Genomic DNA, 13,357 nt, shown 5'->3' on the forward strand with positions numbered 1-13,357 from the left:
ATGCATGCACTCACGCACCTGCACACACACCACACAAAAACAAACAGCTAAGGGACTATCATTGACCACAAAAAAAATCCTAGATTAAAAACAAACAAACAAACAAACAAACAAAACACAACTAAAGTCCTGCCAGGCATGGTGGTACAAACCAGAACTTTCGAGGTAAAGACAGGTGCATCTCTGTGAGTTCAGGCCAGCCTGGTTGACAGAGAGGGACAGCCAAGGTTACACAGAGAAACCCTGTCTTGAAAAACCAAACAAACAAACAAACCCCTCAAGTGTCCCCTGGCTTCTCCACAGCCCCTTCAAGGACCTGTGCCTTGCTCAGCAGCTACCTGACTTCTGTGTGCCCCAGTGACATCCTGCTCCTCTTTCCACTCCATCTTCTCCTGAAAACTCACATGCTCAACTTGTGTGGTTCAGGGGGCATGGCTCAGTGGTGCACAGCCTGCCTAGAATCCCCCAGTGTAGAATGAGCTCACAACCCTGCATACCTTCCCCATGCCAACCAGAACTCTACTAAGCAGGACATACACAATCCTACCCCACCACATAACAACACAATGCATTAGTCACAGCGGTAGGGCCAGCTCCCGGCAGGCATCACATCACATCACACACACACACACACACACACACACACACTAGCCCTAGAACACAGCTGGAGACTATGACGACATAAGGTGCCCAGAGCTGTCCCACGGAAGATCTGCCAGGGCACAGTCCTGCACCAACCAACTCTTGTACCCTGAACTGACAGTGCCTCTTCAGTCTCCTGATTCCTGCACGTGCTCCCTAAGTGCACATCAAATGCGTTCCCTGTTTCACAGGTAGGCTGAAACCAGCCAGATCATATGGCAACAGACACCGGAGCTTCCCAGATGCCACCATCCTTCAACGCTGAGATGAGGGACAAGGCCATGGTCCTACGGAGGAAGAAACAAAGAGGCGCAGGCCCCAATGTCTCTTGCTCTCTCCGTTGGCTTGCTTTCATTTAGAAAATGAAAATATTGACCTTTGTGTTAAGTTATGTTCATGGGAACTAAGCCAGACAGTATAGCACACCCACCCAGCTGGGTGTGGTGTCACATGCCTGAAACCCCAGCACTACGGAGGCTGAGACACGAGAATATGAGTTTCATTCTCTCATTTTGAGTTTGAGGCTGGCCTGGACTACATAGAGAGGGTCTTAAAAAAAAAAGTTAAGGACTGTTGAGATGGCTTAGCGAATGAAGTGTTTGCAATGCAAAGCAGGAGGACCTAAGTCCAGAACTCCAGAACGCATGCAAAAAAATGTAGTGTGTCTGAAACCCCGGACCTGAAGGGGTGCAAACAGGCAGTTTCGGCTTTGATAGCCAGTCTAGCTGAAATGAAACAGAGGCGAACCCTAGGGACAGTGGCAGACAATGAGGTGGGGGAAGGACTGAGAAAAACATCTTGACATCAATATCTGGTCTCCATATGCACACTCACATATATACCTCACACACCACATAACCACATACACACTTTAAAGCTAGGGATGGGGGAACACACCTATAATATCAGGACTTGAAGCATACAGACTGAAGGATCCGAAGTTCAAAGCCAGCCTGAGTTACATGAGAGAATGCCTCCAAAAGACAAACAACAAAAAGCTAACTTATAAAGTATCCACAAAGCACCAAGCCCAAGGCAGACTGGAAGGTGAAGGCCTTTTTTTTAATTAATTAATTTTTTAATAAATTACAATTTGTATCCTGGCTGTAGCCCCCAAAGCCAAAGGCCTTTCTGCTAATTATCCACCAGCACACCCTTCAGGTAGCAAAGGGAAGAGAGGCCACAGTACGCAAACACAAGTAGTGAGTCAGGCCTGTGAGGGCACTGAGCAGAACTCTGGGTGCCAGGCCTGCCACCAAGCCCTCAAGGCCCAGACACTGCCTGAGGATGAGACCTGGGTGACCTGGGCAAGGCAGGCTCAGCCCAGAGTCTACAATCTAAAGGGCCCATAACCTAGCTTAAGCATGGACCAGAGGGTTGTTTACAGAGCCTTTGGCTCCCAAGATGCCAGTCACAGCTTAGGCAGCCAGGGCCTGCAGCTTACAGGTACGTTCAACATGTCGGTCCATCCTCAGATAAACCGGCTCAGAACTCAGCACGACAGTCAGGGGCTGTCAGCAATGTGGGTTTTGGCTTTCTGTGAAGACGTGAAACCACAATGGATCCTGAGGCTACCACCTCCACGGTTGGCCAGAGCCCCCTCATAACAGTCTCCCATCTTTATACCGCATGCCCAGCCACAGCTGACTCTAGCAAGTTCCAGAACATTCCAAGCCATTCCCAGCCATCAACCACCGATTCTGCTGGTGCCTTAGTAAGAAAGCATGCACATCTTTCCAGACTCAATGAGTCTTCCTCCTGAGCCCTCAGGCCCACATCATCACAAGGGAGGTGACTCTAGCTGCCTGTCTCCTTTAGGGCAGAGGCCATAGTCATCCCAGCAGGCCGGCATGACCTCGACTCAGTCTCCTTGAAGGGACAGCGGCTACTGACTCCAATACAGAACTAAAATCTGAAACCCCAGGCAGAACAAATGAGGGGAGACAGAGTTAGTGAGAAGGCTGAGCAGGTAGGCACCTGCCACTAAACCTGGCTACCTGAGTTCAATCCCAGGACTCACATGACAGGAGAAAACTGACTCCTGAGAGTTATCCTCTGATCTCCACCCACAAGCCATGACACACTCACACACAAAATCAATAAACGTAAAAAAAATAGGGAGAGAGCCACCTAGTCCAGGGGCCTGGGCTTTTTTGTGTTGGTGCCTAGACACACCCACTGCTAGCCGCTGGAACCCTGTAATCAAACACAAAGCAGCCCCACGTCAACTCGCCCATTCTCTACCACAGCCCCAGCCAGCACTGAGCTGAGCTTCAAAAACCTAATTTGTTTCGGCACCTAATGGTGGGGCTATTTAGGGTATTCTTAATTATGGAAATTACACTAATTGGCTGTGGGAAAAGCCTCAATCTGGAGGCAATATAAACACCCCACAATATAAGCCGTTCTTTTAATATTGAGGGAGAGCACCCAAGACTGCCACTGAACTAACTATATACTACCAGCCCTAATAATGGAGTTTTTTCTGAAACAGCATCTGGCTCCAAAGCCCAAATTGACCTCGAAGTCCAGGCAAATCTCTTGCTTCCGACTCCGGGAGTTGTTCATAGGCATGAGCCACTATGTCCAGCTCTTTTAAAATTTTTATTATTTATGTTTTTAATTGTGTGACTTGGTGAGTCCAGGTACCTGCAGAGGCTTCAGATCCCCCTGGAGCTAGAATTACAGGTAGCTATGAGCTGGGCTAGGAACCGGATACTCTGGAAAAGCAGGAGGCACTCTTAACAACTGAGCCATCTCTCTAGCCCCTTATTTTATAAGACAGAGCCTCACTCTTTAGTCCAGGCTGGACTAGCAAATCCTGATGCTTCAGCCTCCCAAGAGCTGGGATTATAGGCCTGGGCTACCACCAGCAGCCAGCCCTACCTACTTCATTCTTCAAGTGGGTTTCTAAGCTACCTCTCTGAGATCAGGTGCTTTCCAAGAAACATGGGTCTGAAACTACACACCCAAGCAGCTGACAGAGTTAACAGACCTGTAGGCAGAGACTGCAGACACTTCTCTGAGTGGAAAAGCCTCTCCAAAGACTGGGAAAAGTCAGATCCCAAGAACAAATCCAAAAAAAATGTTTTACTTTATTAGAAAGTTCAATTTCAAAATATAAAATGGGGGCTGTCGAGATGAACTGAGTTTAACCCCTGGGGCCCGCAGGGTAGAAAGAACAGATTCCTTCAAGTTGTCCTCTGGCCTCTGTGCACTCCATGCCATCAGCACATGGACAGTACACATACAATAAATAAGGATGAAGCATTTTTTTGTAAGTACGAGCTGTGAAATTGTAGCGGGGCAGTACTGCCTCACATACACACGGCCCTGGTTTTCAACCCTAGCACCAGACTGAACAAAAACCCACAAAATTAAAAATTGGTGCCAACAGCCCAGCATGGGACGCATGCCTTTGATCCCAGCACTCAGGAAGCAGAGGCAGGCAGATCTCTGTGAGTTTGAGGCCAGCCTAGTCTACAGAGTAAGTCCAGGACAGCCAAGGCTACATAGATAAACCCTGTTTCGAAAAACATAGATAGATAGATAGATAGATAGATAGATAGATAGATAGATAGATAGATAGATAGATAGCTTCCAGTCCCAGGCACTGCAGGAGCCATGGGTTACCATACAAACATGGCCAACTCCAAGAACTACGCCACACACAACTAGTCCCAAAATGGCACAGAAATTGCATTGAGAAACCCCAGTCACAAAGATACGAATCTCTTAAGAGAGTGAACCCCAAGTTCTTGAGAAACATGCACTTTGCCAAGAAGAACAAGGCAGGCCTGAAGATGCAGGCAAACAACGCAAAGGCAATGAGTGCAGGAGTAGAGGCCATCAAAGCCCTTGGCTGAAGCGTTAAGCCCAAGATGCCAAAGGACCCCAGCGGCAAACTCAGCCATCTGGCTTTCATTGCTCACCCCAAGCCTGAGAAGCTGATTCGAAGCTACATGGCCAAGGGTCGTAGGCTCTGCCAACCAAAGGTTCAAACCAAGGCAGAGGCCGCAGCTCCAGCTCAGCTCCCAAAGGTGCCCAGGGCCCTGTGAAGGCCCCATAGGAAAGGCTTCTGTTAAGGTGAAGACAGAGACTGGTGTGACACAGCCACCTACACACTATTTACAGATGACCAGTGTCCTATGCTGTTTATACGAATAAACCTCAGGCAGGATCTGTTAAAAAAAAAAGTATATCGACACATAAACATTGGTACTGAGGAGGCTGAAGAGAGGTTAAGAGCACTGGCTGGTCTCTCAGAGGACCCAGGTTCAATTCCCAGCACCCACATGGCCTGTAATTCCAGTTCCAGGGGATCCAATGTCCTTTTTTGGCTTCCATGAGCACTGGGCATGCACACAGTCCACATACATTCAATCAGGCAAAACAGCCACACACAAAATAATTGTTTTAAATTGGTGCTGAGGATGGAGCACAGACACTCATATGCTGAGTATGCAGTTTGCCACACCTATCCTCAGCGCCTAACTTTCAGATTCTCTAAAGTAAGAAAGTATTAGTTTCTTCCTTCAAAATAAGGGTACCAAGCTAGAGAGATGGCTCAGTGGTTAAGAGCACTGGCTGCTCTTCCAGAGGACCCAGGTTCAAGTCCCAGCACCCACATGATGGCTCACAACTGTGTGTAGCTCTAGTTCCATGGGATCCGACACCCTCATATAAGTATAGATTCAGGCAAAACACCAATGCACATAAGATGAAAGTAAAGTTATTTATAAATATGAAATATAAATAAATATAAAATAAAAAAATCTAAGGCTGAAGAAATGAGCTGGATGAGACCATTTGCTCTACAACCCTGAGGACCTGAGTTTGAATCCCCAGTGCTCATGTAAAATAAACTGAGCAGTTGGACATGTCAATAACCCCAGCATTAGGGGAGACACAGGTTACGGAGAGCTCCGGGATCCAGCTGAATAGGCGAGCTCCCAGTTCGCTGACCCTGTCTCAAGGCAATGAATAAGGCAGAGAGCAACAGAAGAAGCCGCTCGATGTCTTGGGCTAGCATCCCCATGCACACACAGGCACTTGTACCCATCCAATACATGCAACCAACACACACAGATTTTTTTTCAGCCAGATGGTGGTAGTGCACACCTTTCCTCCCAACACTCAGGAGGCAGAGGCAGGCAGAGCCTGGTCTACACAGTGAGTTAGTTCCAGGGCACGCAGAAACACAAATCTCGAAAAACAAAATCAAGACAAAAAACAACTCTTTAACATGCCAAACACTGCTAAAGGTATGGCTCAGTGACATACACTGTCAAACGCATTTAAAAGGTCAAATTCACCACCACATCAATCCAGCTCAGTACCCTCTGTTGTTCAAAAGCATTACTGTGCACAGCTGCTCCTACCTCAGCAGGGGCGGGGCGGGGAGCGGCTCAGGAAAGGGGGCCTGACCAGCTCAGAGCAACTCCCTGTCAACACGTCCCACCTCTGAACTCCAACGAAGACAAACCACCCAGGCACTGCCGAGGATTAAAGTCCTCTGTCTGCAGACACTGCAGACATGTAATCTTCCTTCGGTTTTACTGGGTTCAGGCCTGGTGACCTGACAGCTCCGAGACTTCCTAGGAAGCAGGGGATGACTTCCTGCCTCCACCCCCCCAGGACGGGGATGACAGACTGCTCAAAAACTGAGATTGTCTGTACCTTAGTGGGAGAGCATCTGCCTACCATACACAAGGCCCTGGGTTAGCACAGAACAAAAGAGAGCATGAAAAGAAAAAACTGTGGCAACAGTGGCGAGCTGCTCCAAACCACACCAGGGCCAACTCAGCAGCAGGATCTGTGTGAGTTAGAGGCCAGCCGGCAATGAGTGAGGCCCCAGGAGCCCCAAAATACTGCCCAGGATAAGGAGAAACAGCAAACCTCCTGACAACAGCAAAAGCACAAGTTTCATACATTCCAGCTACAACTTAGTCGCAGTGAGGCAAAAACAGGATGTAAGCTAACAGGAGTGACTGCATTCCAGTAAAATGTAGACCAGCTGAAGAGGCTTTGTGTAGAGCACCTGCCTAGAATCACACACTGTGAGCTGGGGGGTGCTCAGTGGCAGAGCATTTGTCTAGGATAATCCAATTAGAAGTTGAAAGTATGCTCCAATAGTGCTAAGCTTGCCTAGAATCCCCAATGAGGGTTTATGGGTGTGGTAGAATGCTTGCTTAGAATCCTCTAGCAAGGAACTGTGGGCCTGGTACAGTGGTGGAGGACTTGCATAGCATGTACAAGGTACTGGGTTCAATCCCCAATGCCTGTAACAACAACAACGTTTTATGAACAAACAGGTGTGGAGCTAGGCACAGCTGTAAGTTAGCCTAGCACCTAGAAGGCTGAGCTAAAAGAAGTACTGCAAGTTAAAGGCTAGCCTGGGCTACAGAGAAAGGCTGTCTCTAACTCCCCCTCATAAAAGTAGAAATATAAATTACAAACTTGGAGAAAGGCTAAAATCAACAATGAGACCCCATCTAAAAATTTTTTAATTTAAAAAGCAGACCATGCATGAAGAGCAATGTGTGTGCATTAACTGAGCTCTAGTTCTACCTGATAAATGATTACCTAGAGACTGCTCAACCACCTTTTAACTCCAAGTGCCACATGAGCCTGCTATCTGTGGGCTGAGGGACTTTTCTCTGTAGCCCAACGCCTCATTCCCTGTTGGCCTCTTAATTATCCTCAAAATGTCTGAAGCTCAGCTGCTAAGTCCAAACATTAGGACCTGAGTTCAATTCCCTAGAATCCATGTTTTGTTTTGTTTTTTTTTCCAGACTGAGGACCGAACCCAGGGCCTTGCACTTGCTAGGCAAGTGCTCTACCACTGAGCTGAATCCCCAATCTCTATAATCCATGTTTGTTTGTTTTTGTTTTTGTTTTTTTTTTTAAAAAACAAAACAAAACAAAACAAAAAAAAAAGGAAATCAAGCACAGTGGCACACGCGCACACACACACAGAGTCTGAAAGCATTCTGGTTTTCCTTCCAATGCTTCTTTGCCCCATGGATTTCCCAGGCTCTACTCTGAGAGAAACCGGAGATCCTTGCTCCCTCTCAACCTTCTGCCCACACCCTGCCCCACCTCAAGCCTACACAACCATCAGCTCCTGCTGCCAGCACCTGTTTTCAAACCTTCTGCCTCCCAGCTGGCTTCACCAATCCTCCTCTTACCTCAAAAGCACGGCAGCTTTAGCCCCTTCAGGTGTCTGCTCTGATCTTGTCCCTTACTCCCGTCCCCAGAATCTGCAGAACGAAGTTTACTTCTGTTGGGCAACACTCCGGCCATCATATGGGGGCACACACATGTAATCCCAGCACTCTGGAGGCAGAGGCAGGAGCGGCAGTTAAGGTTGATACTCTATGCAGCCTTAACCACACAGAGAATTCCAGGCCATTCTGGGCAGGCCTCTGCCATAAACAACCAAAAAAGAATCTGATTGAAGATCTGGGTTCCCTCACCTCCCGGCTCCACTCCAAGGCCTAACGGGACCCTACCTGTACTTTCCCTGTGCATGGATGTGGACACAGGGCGTGTGGGCATGTGTGTGGAAGCCAAGGGTTCATACTGGGTGTCTTCCACAAGCACTCTCCACCCCGTTACGTCGTTAGAGACTGGTTTTGTGTCTGTGTGAGGACACATGGACGCCACAGGTCAGCCCCCGGCTGGTGGAGTTGCAGGCTTGTGAGCTGCCTGGCCTGGGCGCTGGGAACTCAACCCCAGTCCTCTGAGAGCAGCAAGTGCTTTTTCTTCACCACAGCCAGCTCTCCAGCCCCGACCTCCTCATTGCTAGAGACTCACTAAACATGGACAAGCTGGCTATCAAGCCCCTGGGACTGAGCTGTTCCCACCTTCCCAGCGCTGGGTTACAGGCATAAATTGGGCCCCCACTTTTTACGTGGGCTCTCACATTCCCAAGCTTGTGTGCAAGTACTGTACCCGCCGAGTCAACTCCCCAACCTTCACCTCTATTTTCAATTATGATGTGCTGGGCTGGAACCCAGAGCCTTGACCATGACAGGCAAGGCTCTATAACTGAGCCATGCCCTAACCCCTCACTGGCAGACTATAGGCAACTGTTCCACCACTGACTTACATCTGAGCCCCAAGGCTCAATTTAAACACCATGCTTTGATGTGCCCAACAGAGAGAAAACCTGTTTTTGATTCCTATACATTCTCTCTATCCTTCAAGGAATTCTGCTAAAATCATTCTAGTCCCCAGAGCTCTGCTGTGCATTTGTGGTATTGAGTAACTAACAAGCTAAAAAACCAAAACAAAAACTGTTTTAGTTATTTATTTTTGAGATAAAGTCTCATGTACCCCAACGCTGTACCCACAAACCCACCAGGTACCTGAGGATGACTCTGAGGTTCCTAATCTACCTGCTTCCACCTCCTGCATGCTTGGATGACAGGCCTATGCAGTGCTGGGGATGGAACCTGAGCTCTGAACCAGGTAGGCAAATGCTGCCACCTATGCTACATTCCCATACACCAATTTATCTGGCTTATCCTTGGAATGGCTGGGGGCCCACTAAAAAACAGACACCAGCCCTTTTTTGAGTAGGGAAGCAGAAAGAGAAACAAATGCACAGGAGTGGCCAAAGCACGTGGGGATAGCTTTGTCTTCTCTCAATCCACTGTCTGAAAAACTAATTCACTTCCAGGAAACACAGCCCACTGCACAAGAGCAGCATTAATCTGCTCATGAGTTAAGCCCTGAAGCCAATAACCACTTAAAGGGGAGAATATGTGTGTGTGTACATATAAAACATCTATGTGCATGTACGTATGTGTTGTTTACACATATACAGGAGAATGACAAAAGTGGCCAGAGAGGGCACTAGATCCCCTGGAGCTGGAGTTACAGATGGTCGTAAGCTGCCTGACATGGGTGCTAGGAACTGAATTAGGGTCATCTGCAAGATCAGGAAGTGTTCGTAGCCACCGAACCATCTCTCAGCCTTTAGAGTCCACCCCTTAAAGGCTGCATGATCCCACATACATACTGGAAACCAGGCTTCTGGTGTACACATATCTTTGGGTGACAACCCGTTAGAAATCGGCAAGGCCCTCAGAATCTGCTCTCTCTACTCTGCCTTCTACCCACATTCCCAGCCTCCCTACTCCACAGTCATTCAACACAGCTACATTTACCGCAGCCTGGCCCGGCCCAGCCAGCTACATGACTATGAAAAGGCTGACACCCCTCCCCACTCTCTCCTCCTAGCCTTACTTTACAGCTCACCCTAGCCATCACTTCCAGAAGCCTCCCTAACCCTGCTTGCCTACCTCCTCTTGGAGGAGGGGACTCACCTTGTGACTCACCTCAGCCCTCTCTACACTTATCAACAAGGTGTTGGCCTTGCCACTAACTGGTGTACCTGTCTTTCCACCCAACAGGCTGCCAGAAGACAAAGATCTTGTCTGGCACCCAGCAGAGGTTTGTGCAAACAAAGAAGTGAATTCTGGTTCAAATGCAGTAATAGTGATTTGTTTCGCTAGCCTAAAAAGAATAGCTTGGTTGGTTGGTTTGGATTTTTTGTTTTGTTTTGTTTTGTTTTAGAGATAATACCACCCTATGTAGCCTGGGGTGGGTTAGCATTCACTACATATCCCAGGCTGGCCCTAACTCTTGATCCTCTTGCCTCAGTTTACTGAATACTGGGATTACATGCAAGGGTGAACTGGATACAAAGCCCTGGCTAACCTCAAACTTCTGCTAAGCTTCCCAAGCACGGGATGACAGGCATGCATCACCTTGCTAGGCATTGTTTTCATTTTAATTTATTATTATTGTGTGAGTACGGGTTTGTGTTTGAAATGGAAGTGTGGAGAAGTCAAGGGATGGCTTTCAGGAACCCAGTCATTCCTTCCACCATGGGATCCAGGGATAGAATTCAGGTAGTCAGGTTTGTACAGCCAGGGCTAAAGTGTTATTTCTTAAAAAAAAAAAAAAAAAAAAAAAAAAAAAAAAAAAAGGTGGCGGGAGAGGCCATGGAGATGGCACTGCCTGCCAATCTTAATCACCTGATATACATCTCCAGAACTTACATGGTGGAGAGAACTGACTCCTGCAAACTGTCCTCTCACCTCCATACATACACCATGGCACACACAACAAATAAATGTGTTGTTGTTGTTGTTGTTGTTGTTTAAGTAATAATGAAAAATAAAATAAATGTTTTGAAGTACTGGGGATTGAACTCAGGTCCTGTTGCTAGCTAAGCACTTTACCAAAGCTGCTTCCCAGCCCATTAAGCATGTCCTAAGGTAGGACACCTTAGGACTGGTTAGACAGAAGCCGTGTTGGCAAGAAGCCAACTGGATTTATCTGCAACATCTGGTAATCCGTAATCACTCCTAGATGTGTGCATATGTGTAAAAGCATGTGCCGAGAATGCACAGATGCATGGGTGCTTTTGGAGGCTAGAGGACAGCCTGGATTTCAGCTTCTTAGGCACCATCAACCTTGTTCAACACTCACCAAATAGATGAGGCTGGCTAACTGCAATTCCGGGGACACAACTGTCTCCTCCCTAGCACTGGAATTACAGGTATATACCACCAGGCCAGGATGCTCTCCCCTGCCAGACAAGCAAGCACTGTCTGGACTGACCACCTTCCTTCAATGCCCACGTCAGCCTTCTCTTTTGAAAAACCAGAGATTTCAAAAGCAGCAAGGTAAACTTCCCATTGGCTCTCACCTCCTCTCGCTGAAGGGCTGGCACCAAACAGTCCCTTCTCGATGGAGACACCAGATCCTCAGGAGCAATAACTTGTCTGAGTTCCCATCTTGATATGAATAGCAAACAACAAGAACCCGGCAAATCTGAGGGCTTGCTGACTCAGCCACACCAATTCCGAGGCACCTTTGCCAAAAAGATGATTAAGTCTTCAATGAAGAAACCGTCAAGAGAAAACGGGTGCACAGATGTTGGATCCGTGTGCTGTGACTGGCGACTGGAAATTACCAGACTTAGTTTCCAAAAGCCTGGGCAGAGAGCAGAAGGTGTGACAGTCTTTCTCAGCCCACTCAACTAAGCCCTTTCCCAGAAAAGCCCGTATGAGGACTTCAGAAACCAGTCCACAGGACAGGCCAGGAAGGAAATCGACACACCAGAGAGGATAAAAATTTGATCAAGGTCACACAGTAATAAATAAACAAAGGGACTAAATACCTGAGTAGCTGAAATCTACCCTGATTTTTTGGCTATGTTGTAGAACGTTTACTTTTTGGTTTTTTTGGAACAGGGTCCACAGTATATAGCTTAGGGCTGACCTGGAACTCCTGATTCTCACGCTTCTGCCTTCCAAGTGCTGAGATTACAAGATTACAACTGGCTAACACTAGTTTTTTTCGCCGGGAGAGGTGTTAATATAGAGTCTTGCTATACAGCAAGCTTTGAACTCGCTACTCTAATGCCTTATTCTCGCAAGTGCCAGGATTACAAGCATGCACCACATGGCTGGGCTCTCCATAACTTTAAAGGGGCCAGGATGGCATTGAATAAATGGACAGAGTTCCTTAAAGGTTTTGCCTCTGTACACATTCGTATTTATGCCACTGTGGAGGCAAGCTAAAGCGGGCAACCCTGCAGCTGTCTGAGCGATAAGATGAAAAGCGGAGCTTCAAAACAGACTCGCCAAACTGCCTCAGGAACCCAGTTTGACAGACACCGAGAATGAAAAGGCAAACGCCTCCCAAGTCCAACTCCCTGCCGGCGGTGGAGCACTACTGCCTGGATGATGAGTCCCCCACAAGACTGAAACTGTCCCTCAGGGAACCGGACTGGCTATAGCCTCACTGCTCTGCCAGGTCCTGTAGGACTCAAACTCCCAGAGATGCGATTCCCATCTCTGCAAAAATAGGGTTCTCACCACACCCAGCTCTGTCCACAACGCTCAGAGCGTCCCAACTGCGACTTGCCGCCTCCAGGACCCCGGTGCCCCCGAGCCCAGGGCGCCTAGCGCCCCCAGTCCTCACCCACCCCGCCGGCACGGCCCTCCCTCCCTCGCACGACCGCCCCCTTCCGGTCCCAGCTTGGCTCAATAGCCCCCTCTCCTCAACCCACCCACCCACCTTCAGGACCCCCGGCGAGGCGCCAGCAGGTGGCCCGCCCGTCCCGCTCACCGAGTCTAAGGGAAGCAGAAGGAACAGGTAGAGAGGACCGCCAACCTCCGAGTTCAGCTACGGCACGGCCTGGGAAGAACCCTCGACTGTAGCTCCGAGTACGAGCGGGAGGCTGCCGGAGCGAAACTCGGCGTCGCAGCCTCCCAGCGCCAAGCTGCGCATGCCCCCCTGTCACGCGGTGCCTTCTGGGAAGTGTAGTTCTGGCGAAACGGAGTGGGCTGAACCAAAGCGCACCAGCAAATGTAAATGCATCCAGCCTTCCTTCGCTTTCTGCTTACTGACTTCTTCTTTAATTACTGATGTATTTTGGGTTTTAGCAATTTTTACTTATTATTATTATTATTATTATTATTATTATTATGTGTGTATATTCTTGGTGTAAGTGTACTTGCAGAGGTCAAAGATCAACTTTAGGAGTCGGTTCTCCCCTTCTACCCTCACGTGAGTTGCGTAAATCGAACTCAAGTGGTCAGGCTTGACAGCAAGTTTTTTTTACCCTCTGAGCCATCTCGGCCAGCCCCCGACTCCTGATATTTATTTTTTGTGGTGTTAGGTATAAGAT

General features: G+C 48.3%; 1 protein-coding gene across 1 annotated transcript in view; it reads right to left on the reverse strand.

Moving 5' to 3' along the window:
- The window catches only part of Dtx2 (deltex E3 ubiquitin ligase 2), a 37,681-nt gene extending 24,760 nt beyond the window's left edge, over nt 1–12,921 (reverse strand). Inside the window, exons 1-2 of the mRNA XM_055606042.1 lie at nt 12,796–12,921; nt 11,369–11,655 (exon numbers count right to left, since the gene is read on the reverse strand). The gene's annotated coding sequence lies outside the window, so the exon portion shown is untranslated. The remainder of the gene's footprint in view (nt 1–11,368; nt 11,656–12,795) is intronic.
- Between the last annotated feature and the right edge of the window lie 436 nt (nt 12,922–13,357).

This window comes from Psammomys obesus, unplaced genomic scaffold, assembly GCF_907164565.1.
Source record: "Psammomys obesus unplaced genomic scaffold, mPsaObe1.curated_primary_1811, whole genome shotgun sequence".
Taxonomy (NCBI): Eukaryota; Metazoa; Chordata; class Mammalia; order Rodentia; family Muridae; genus Psammomys; species Psammomys obesus.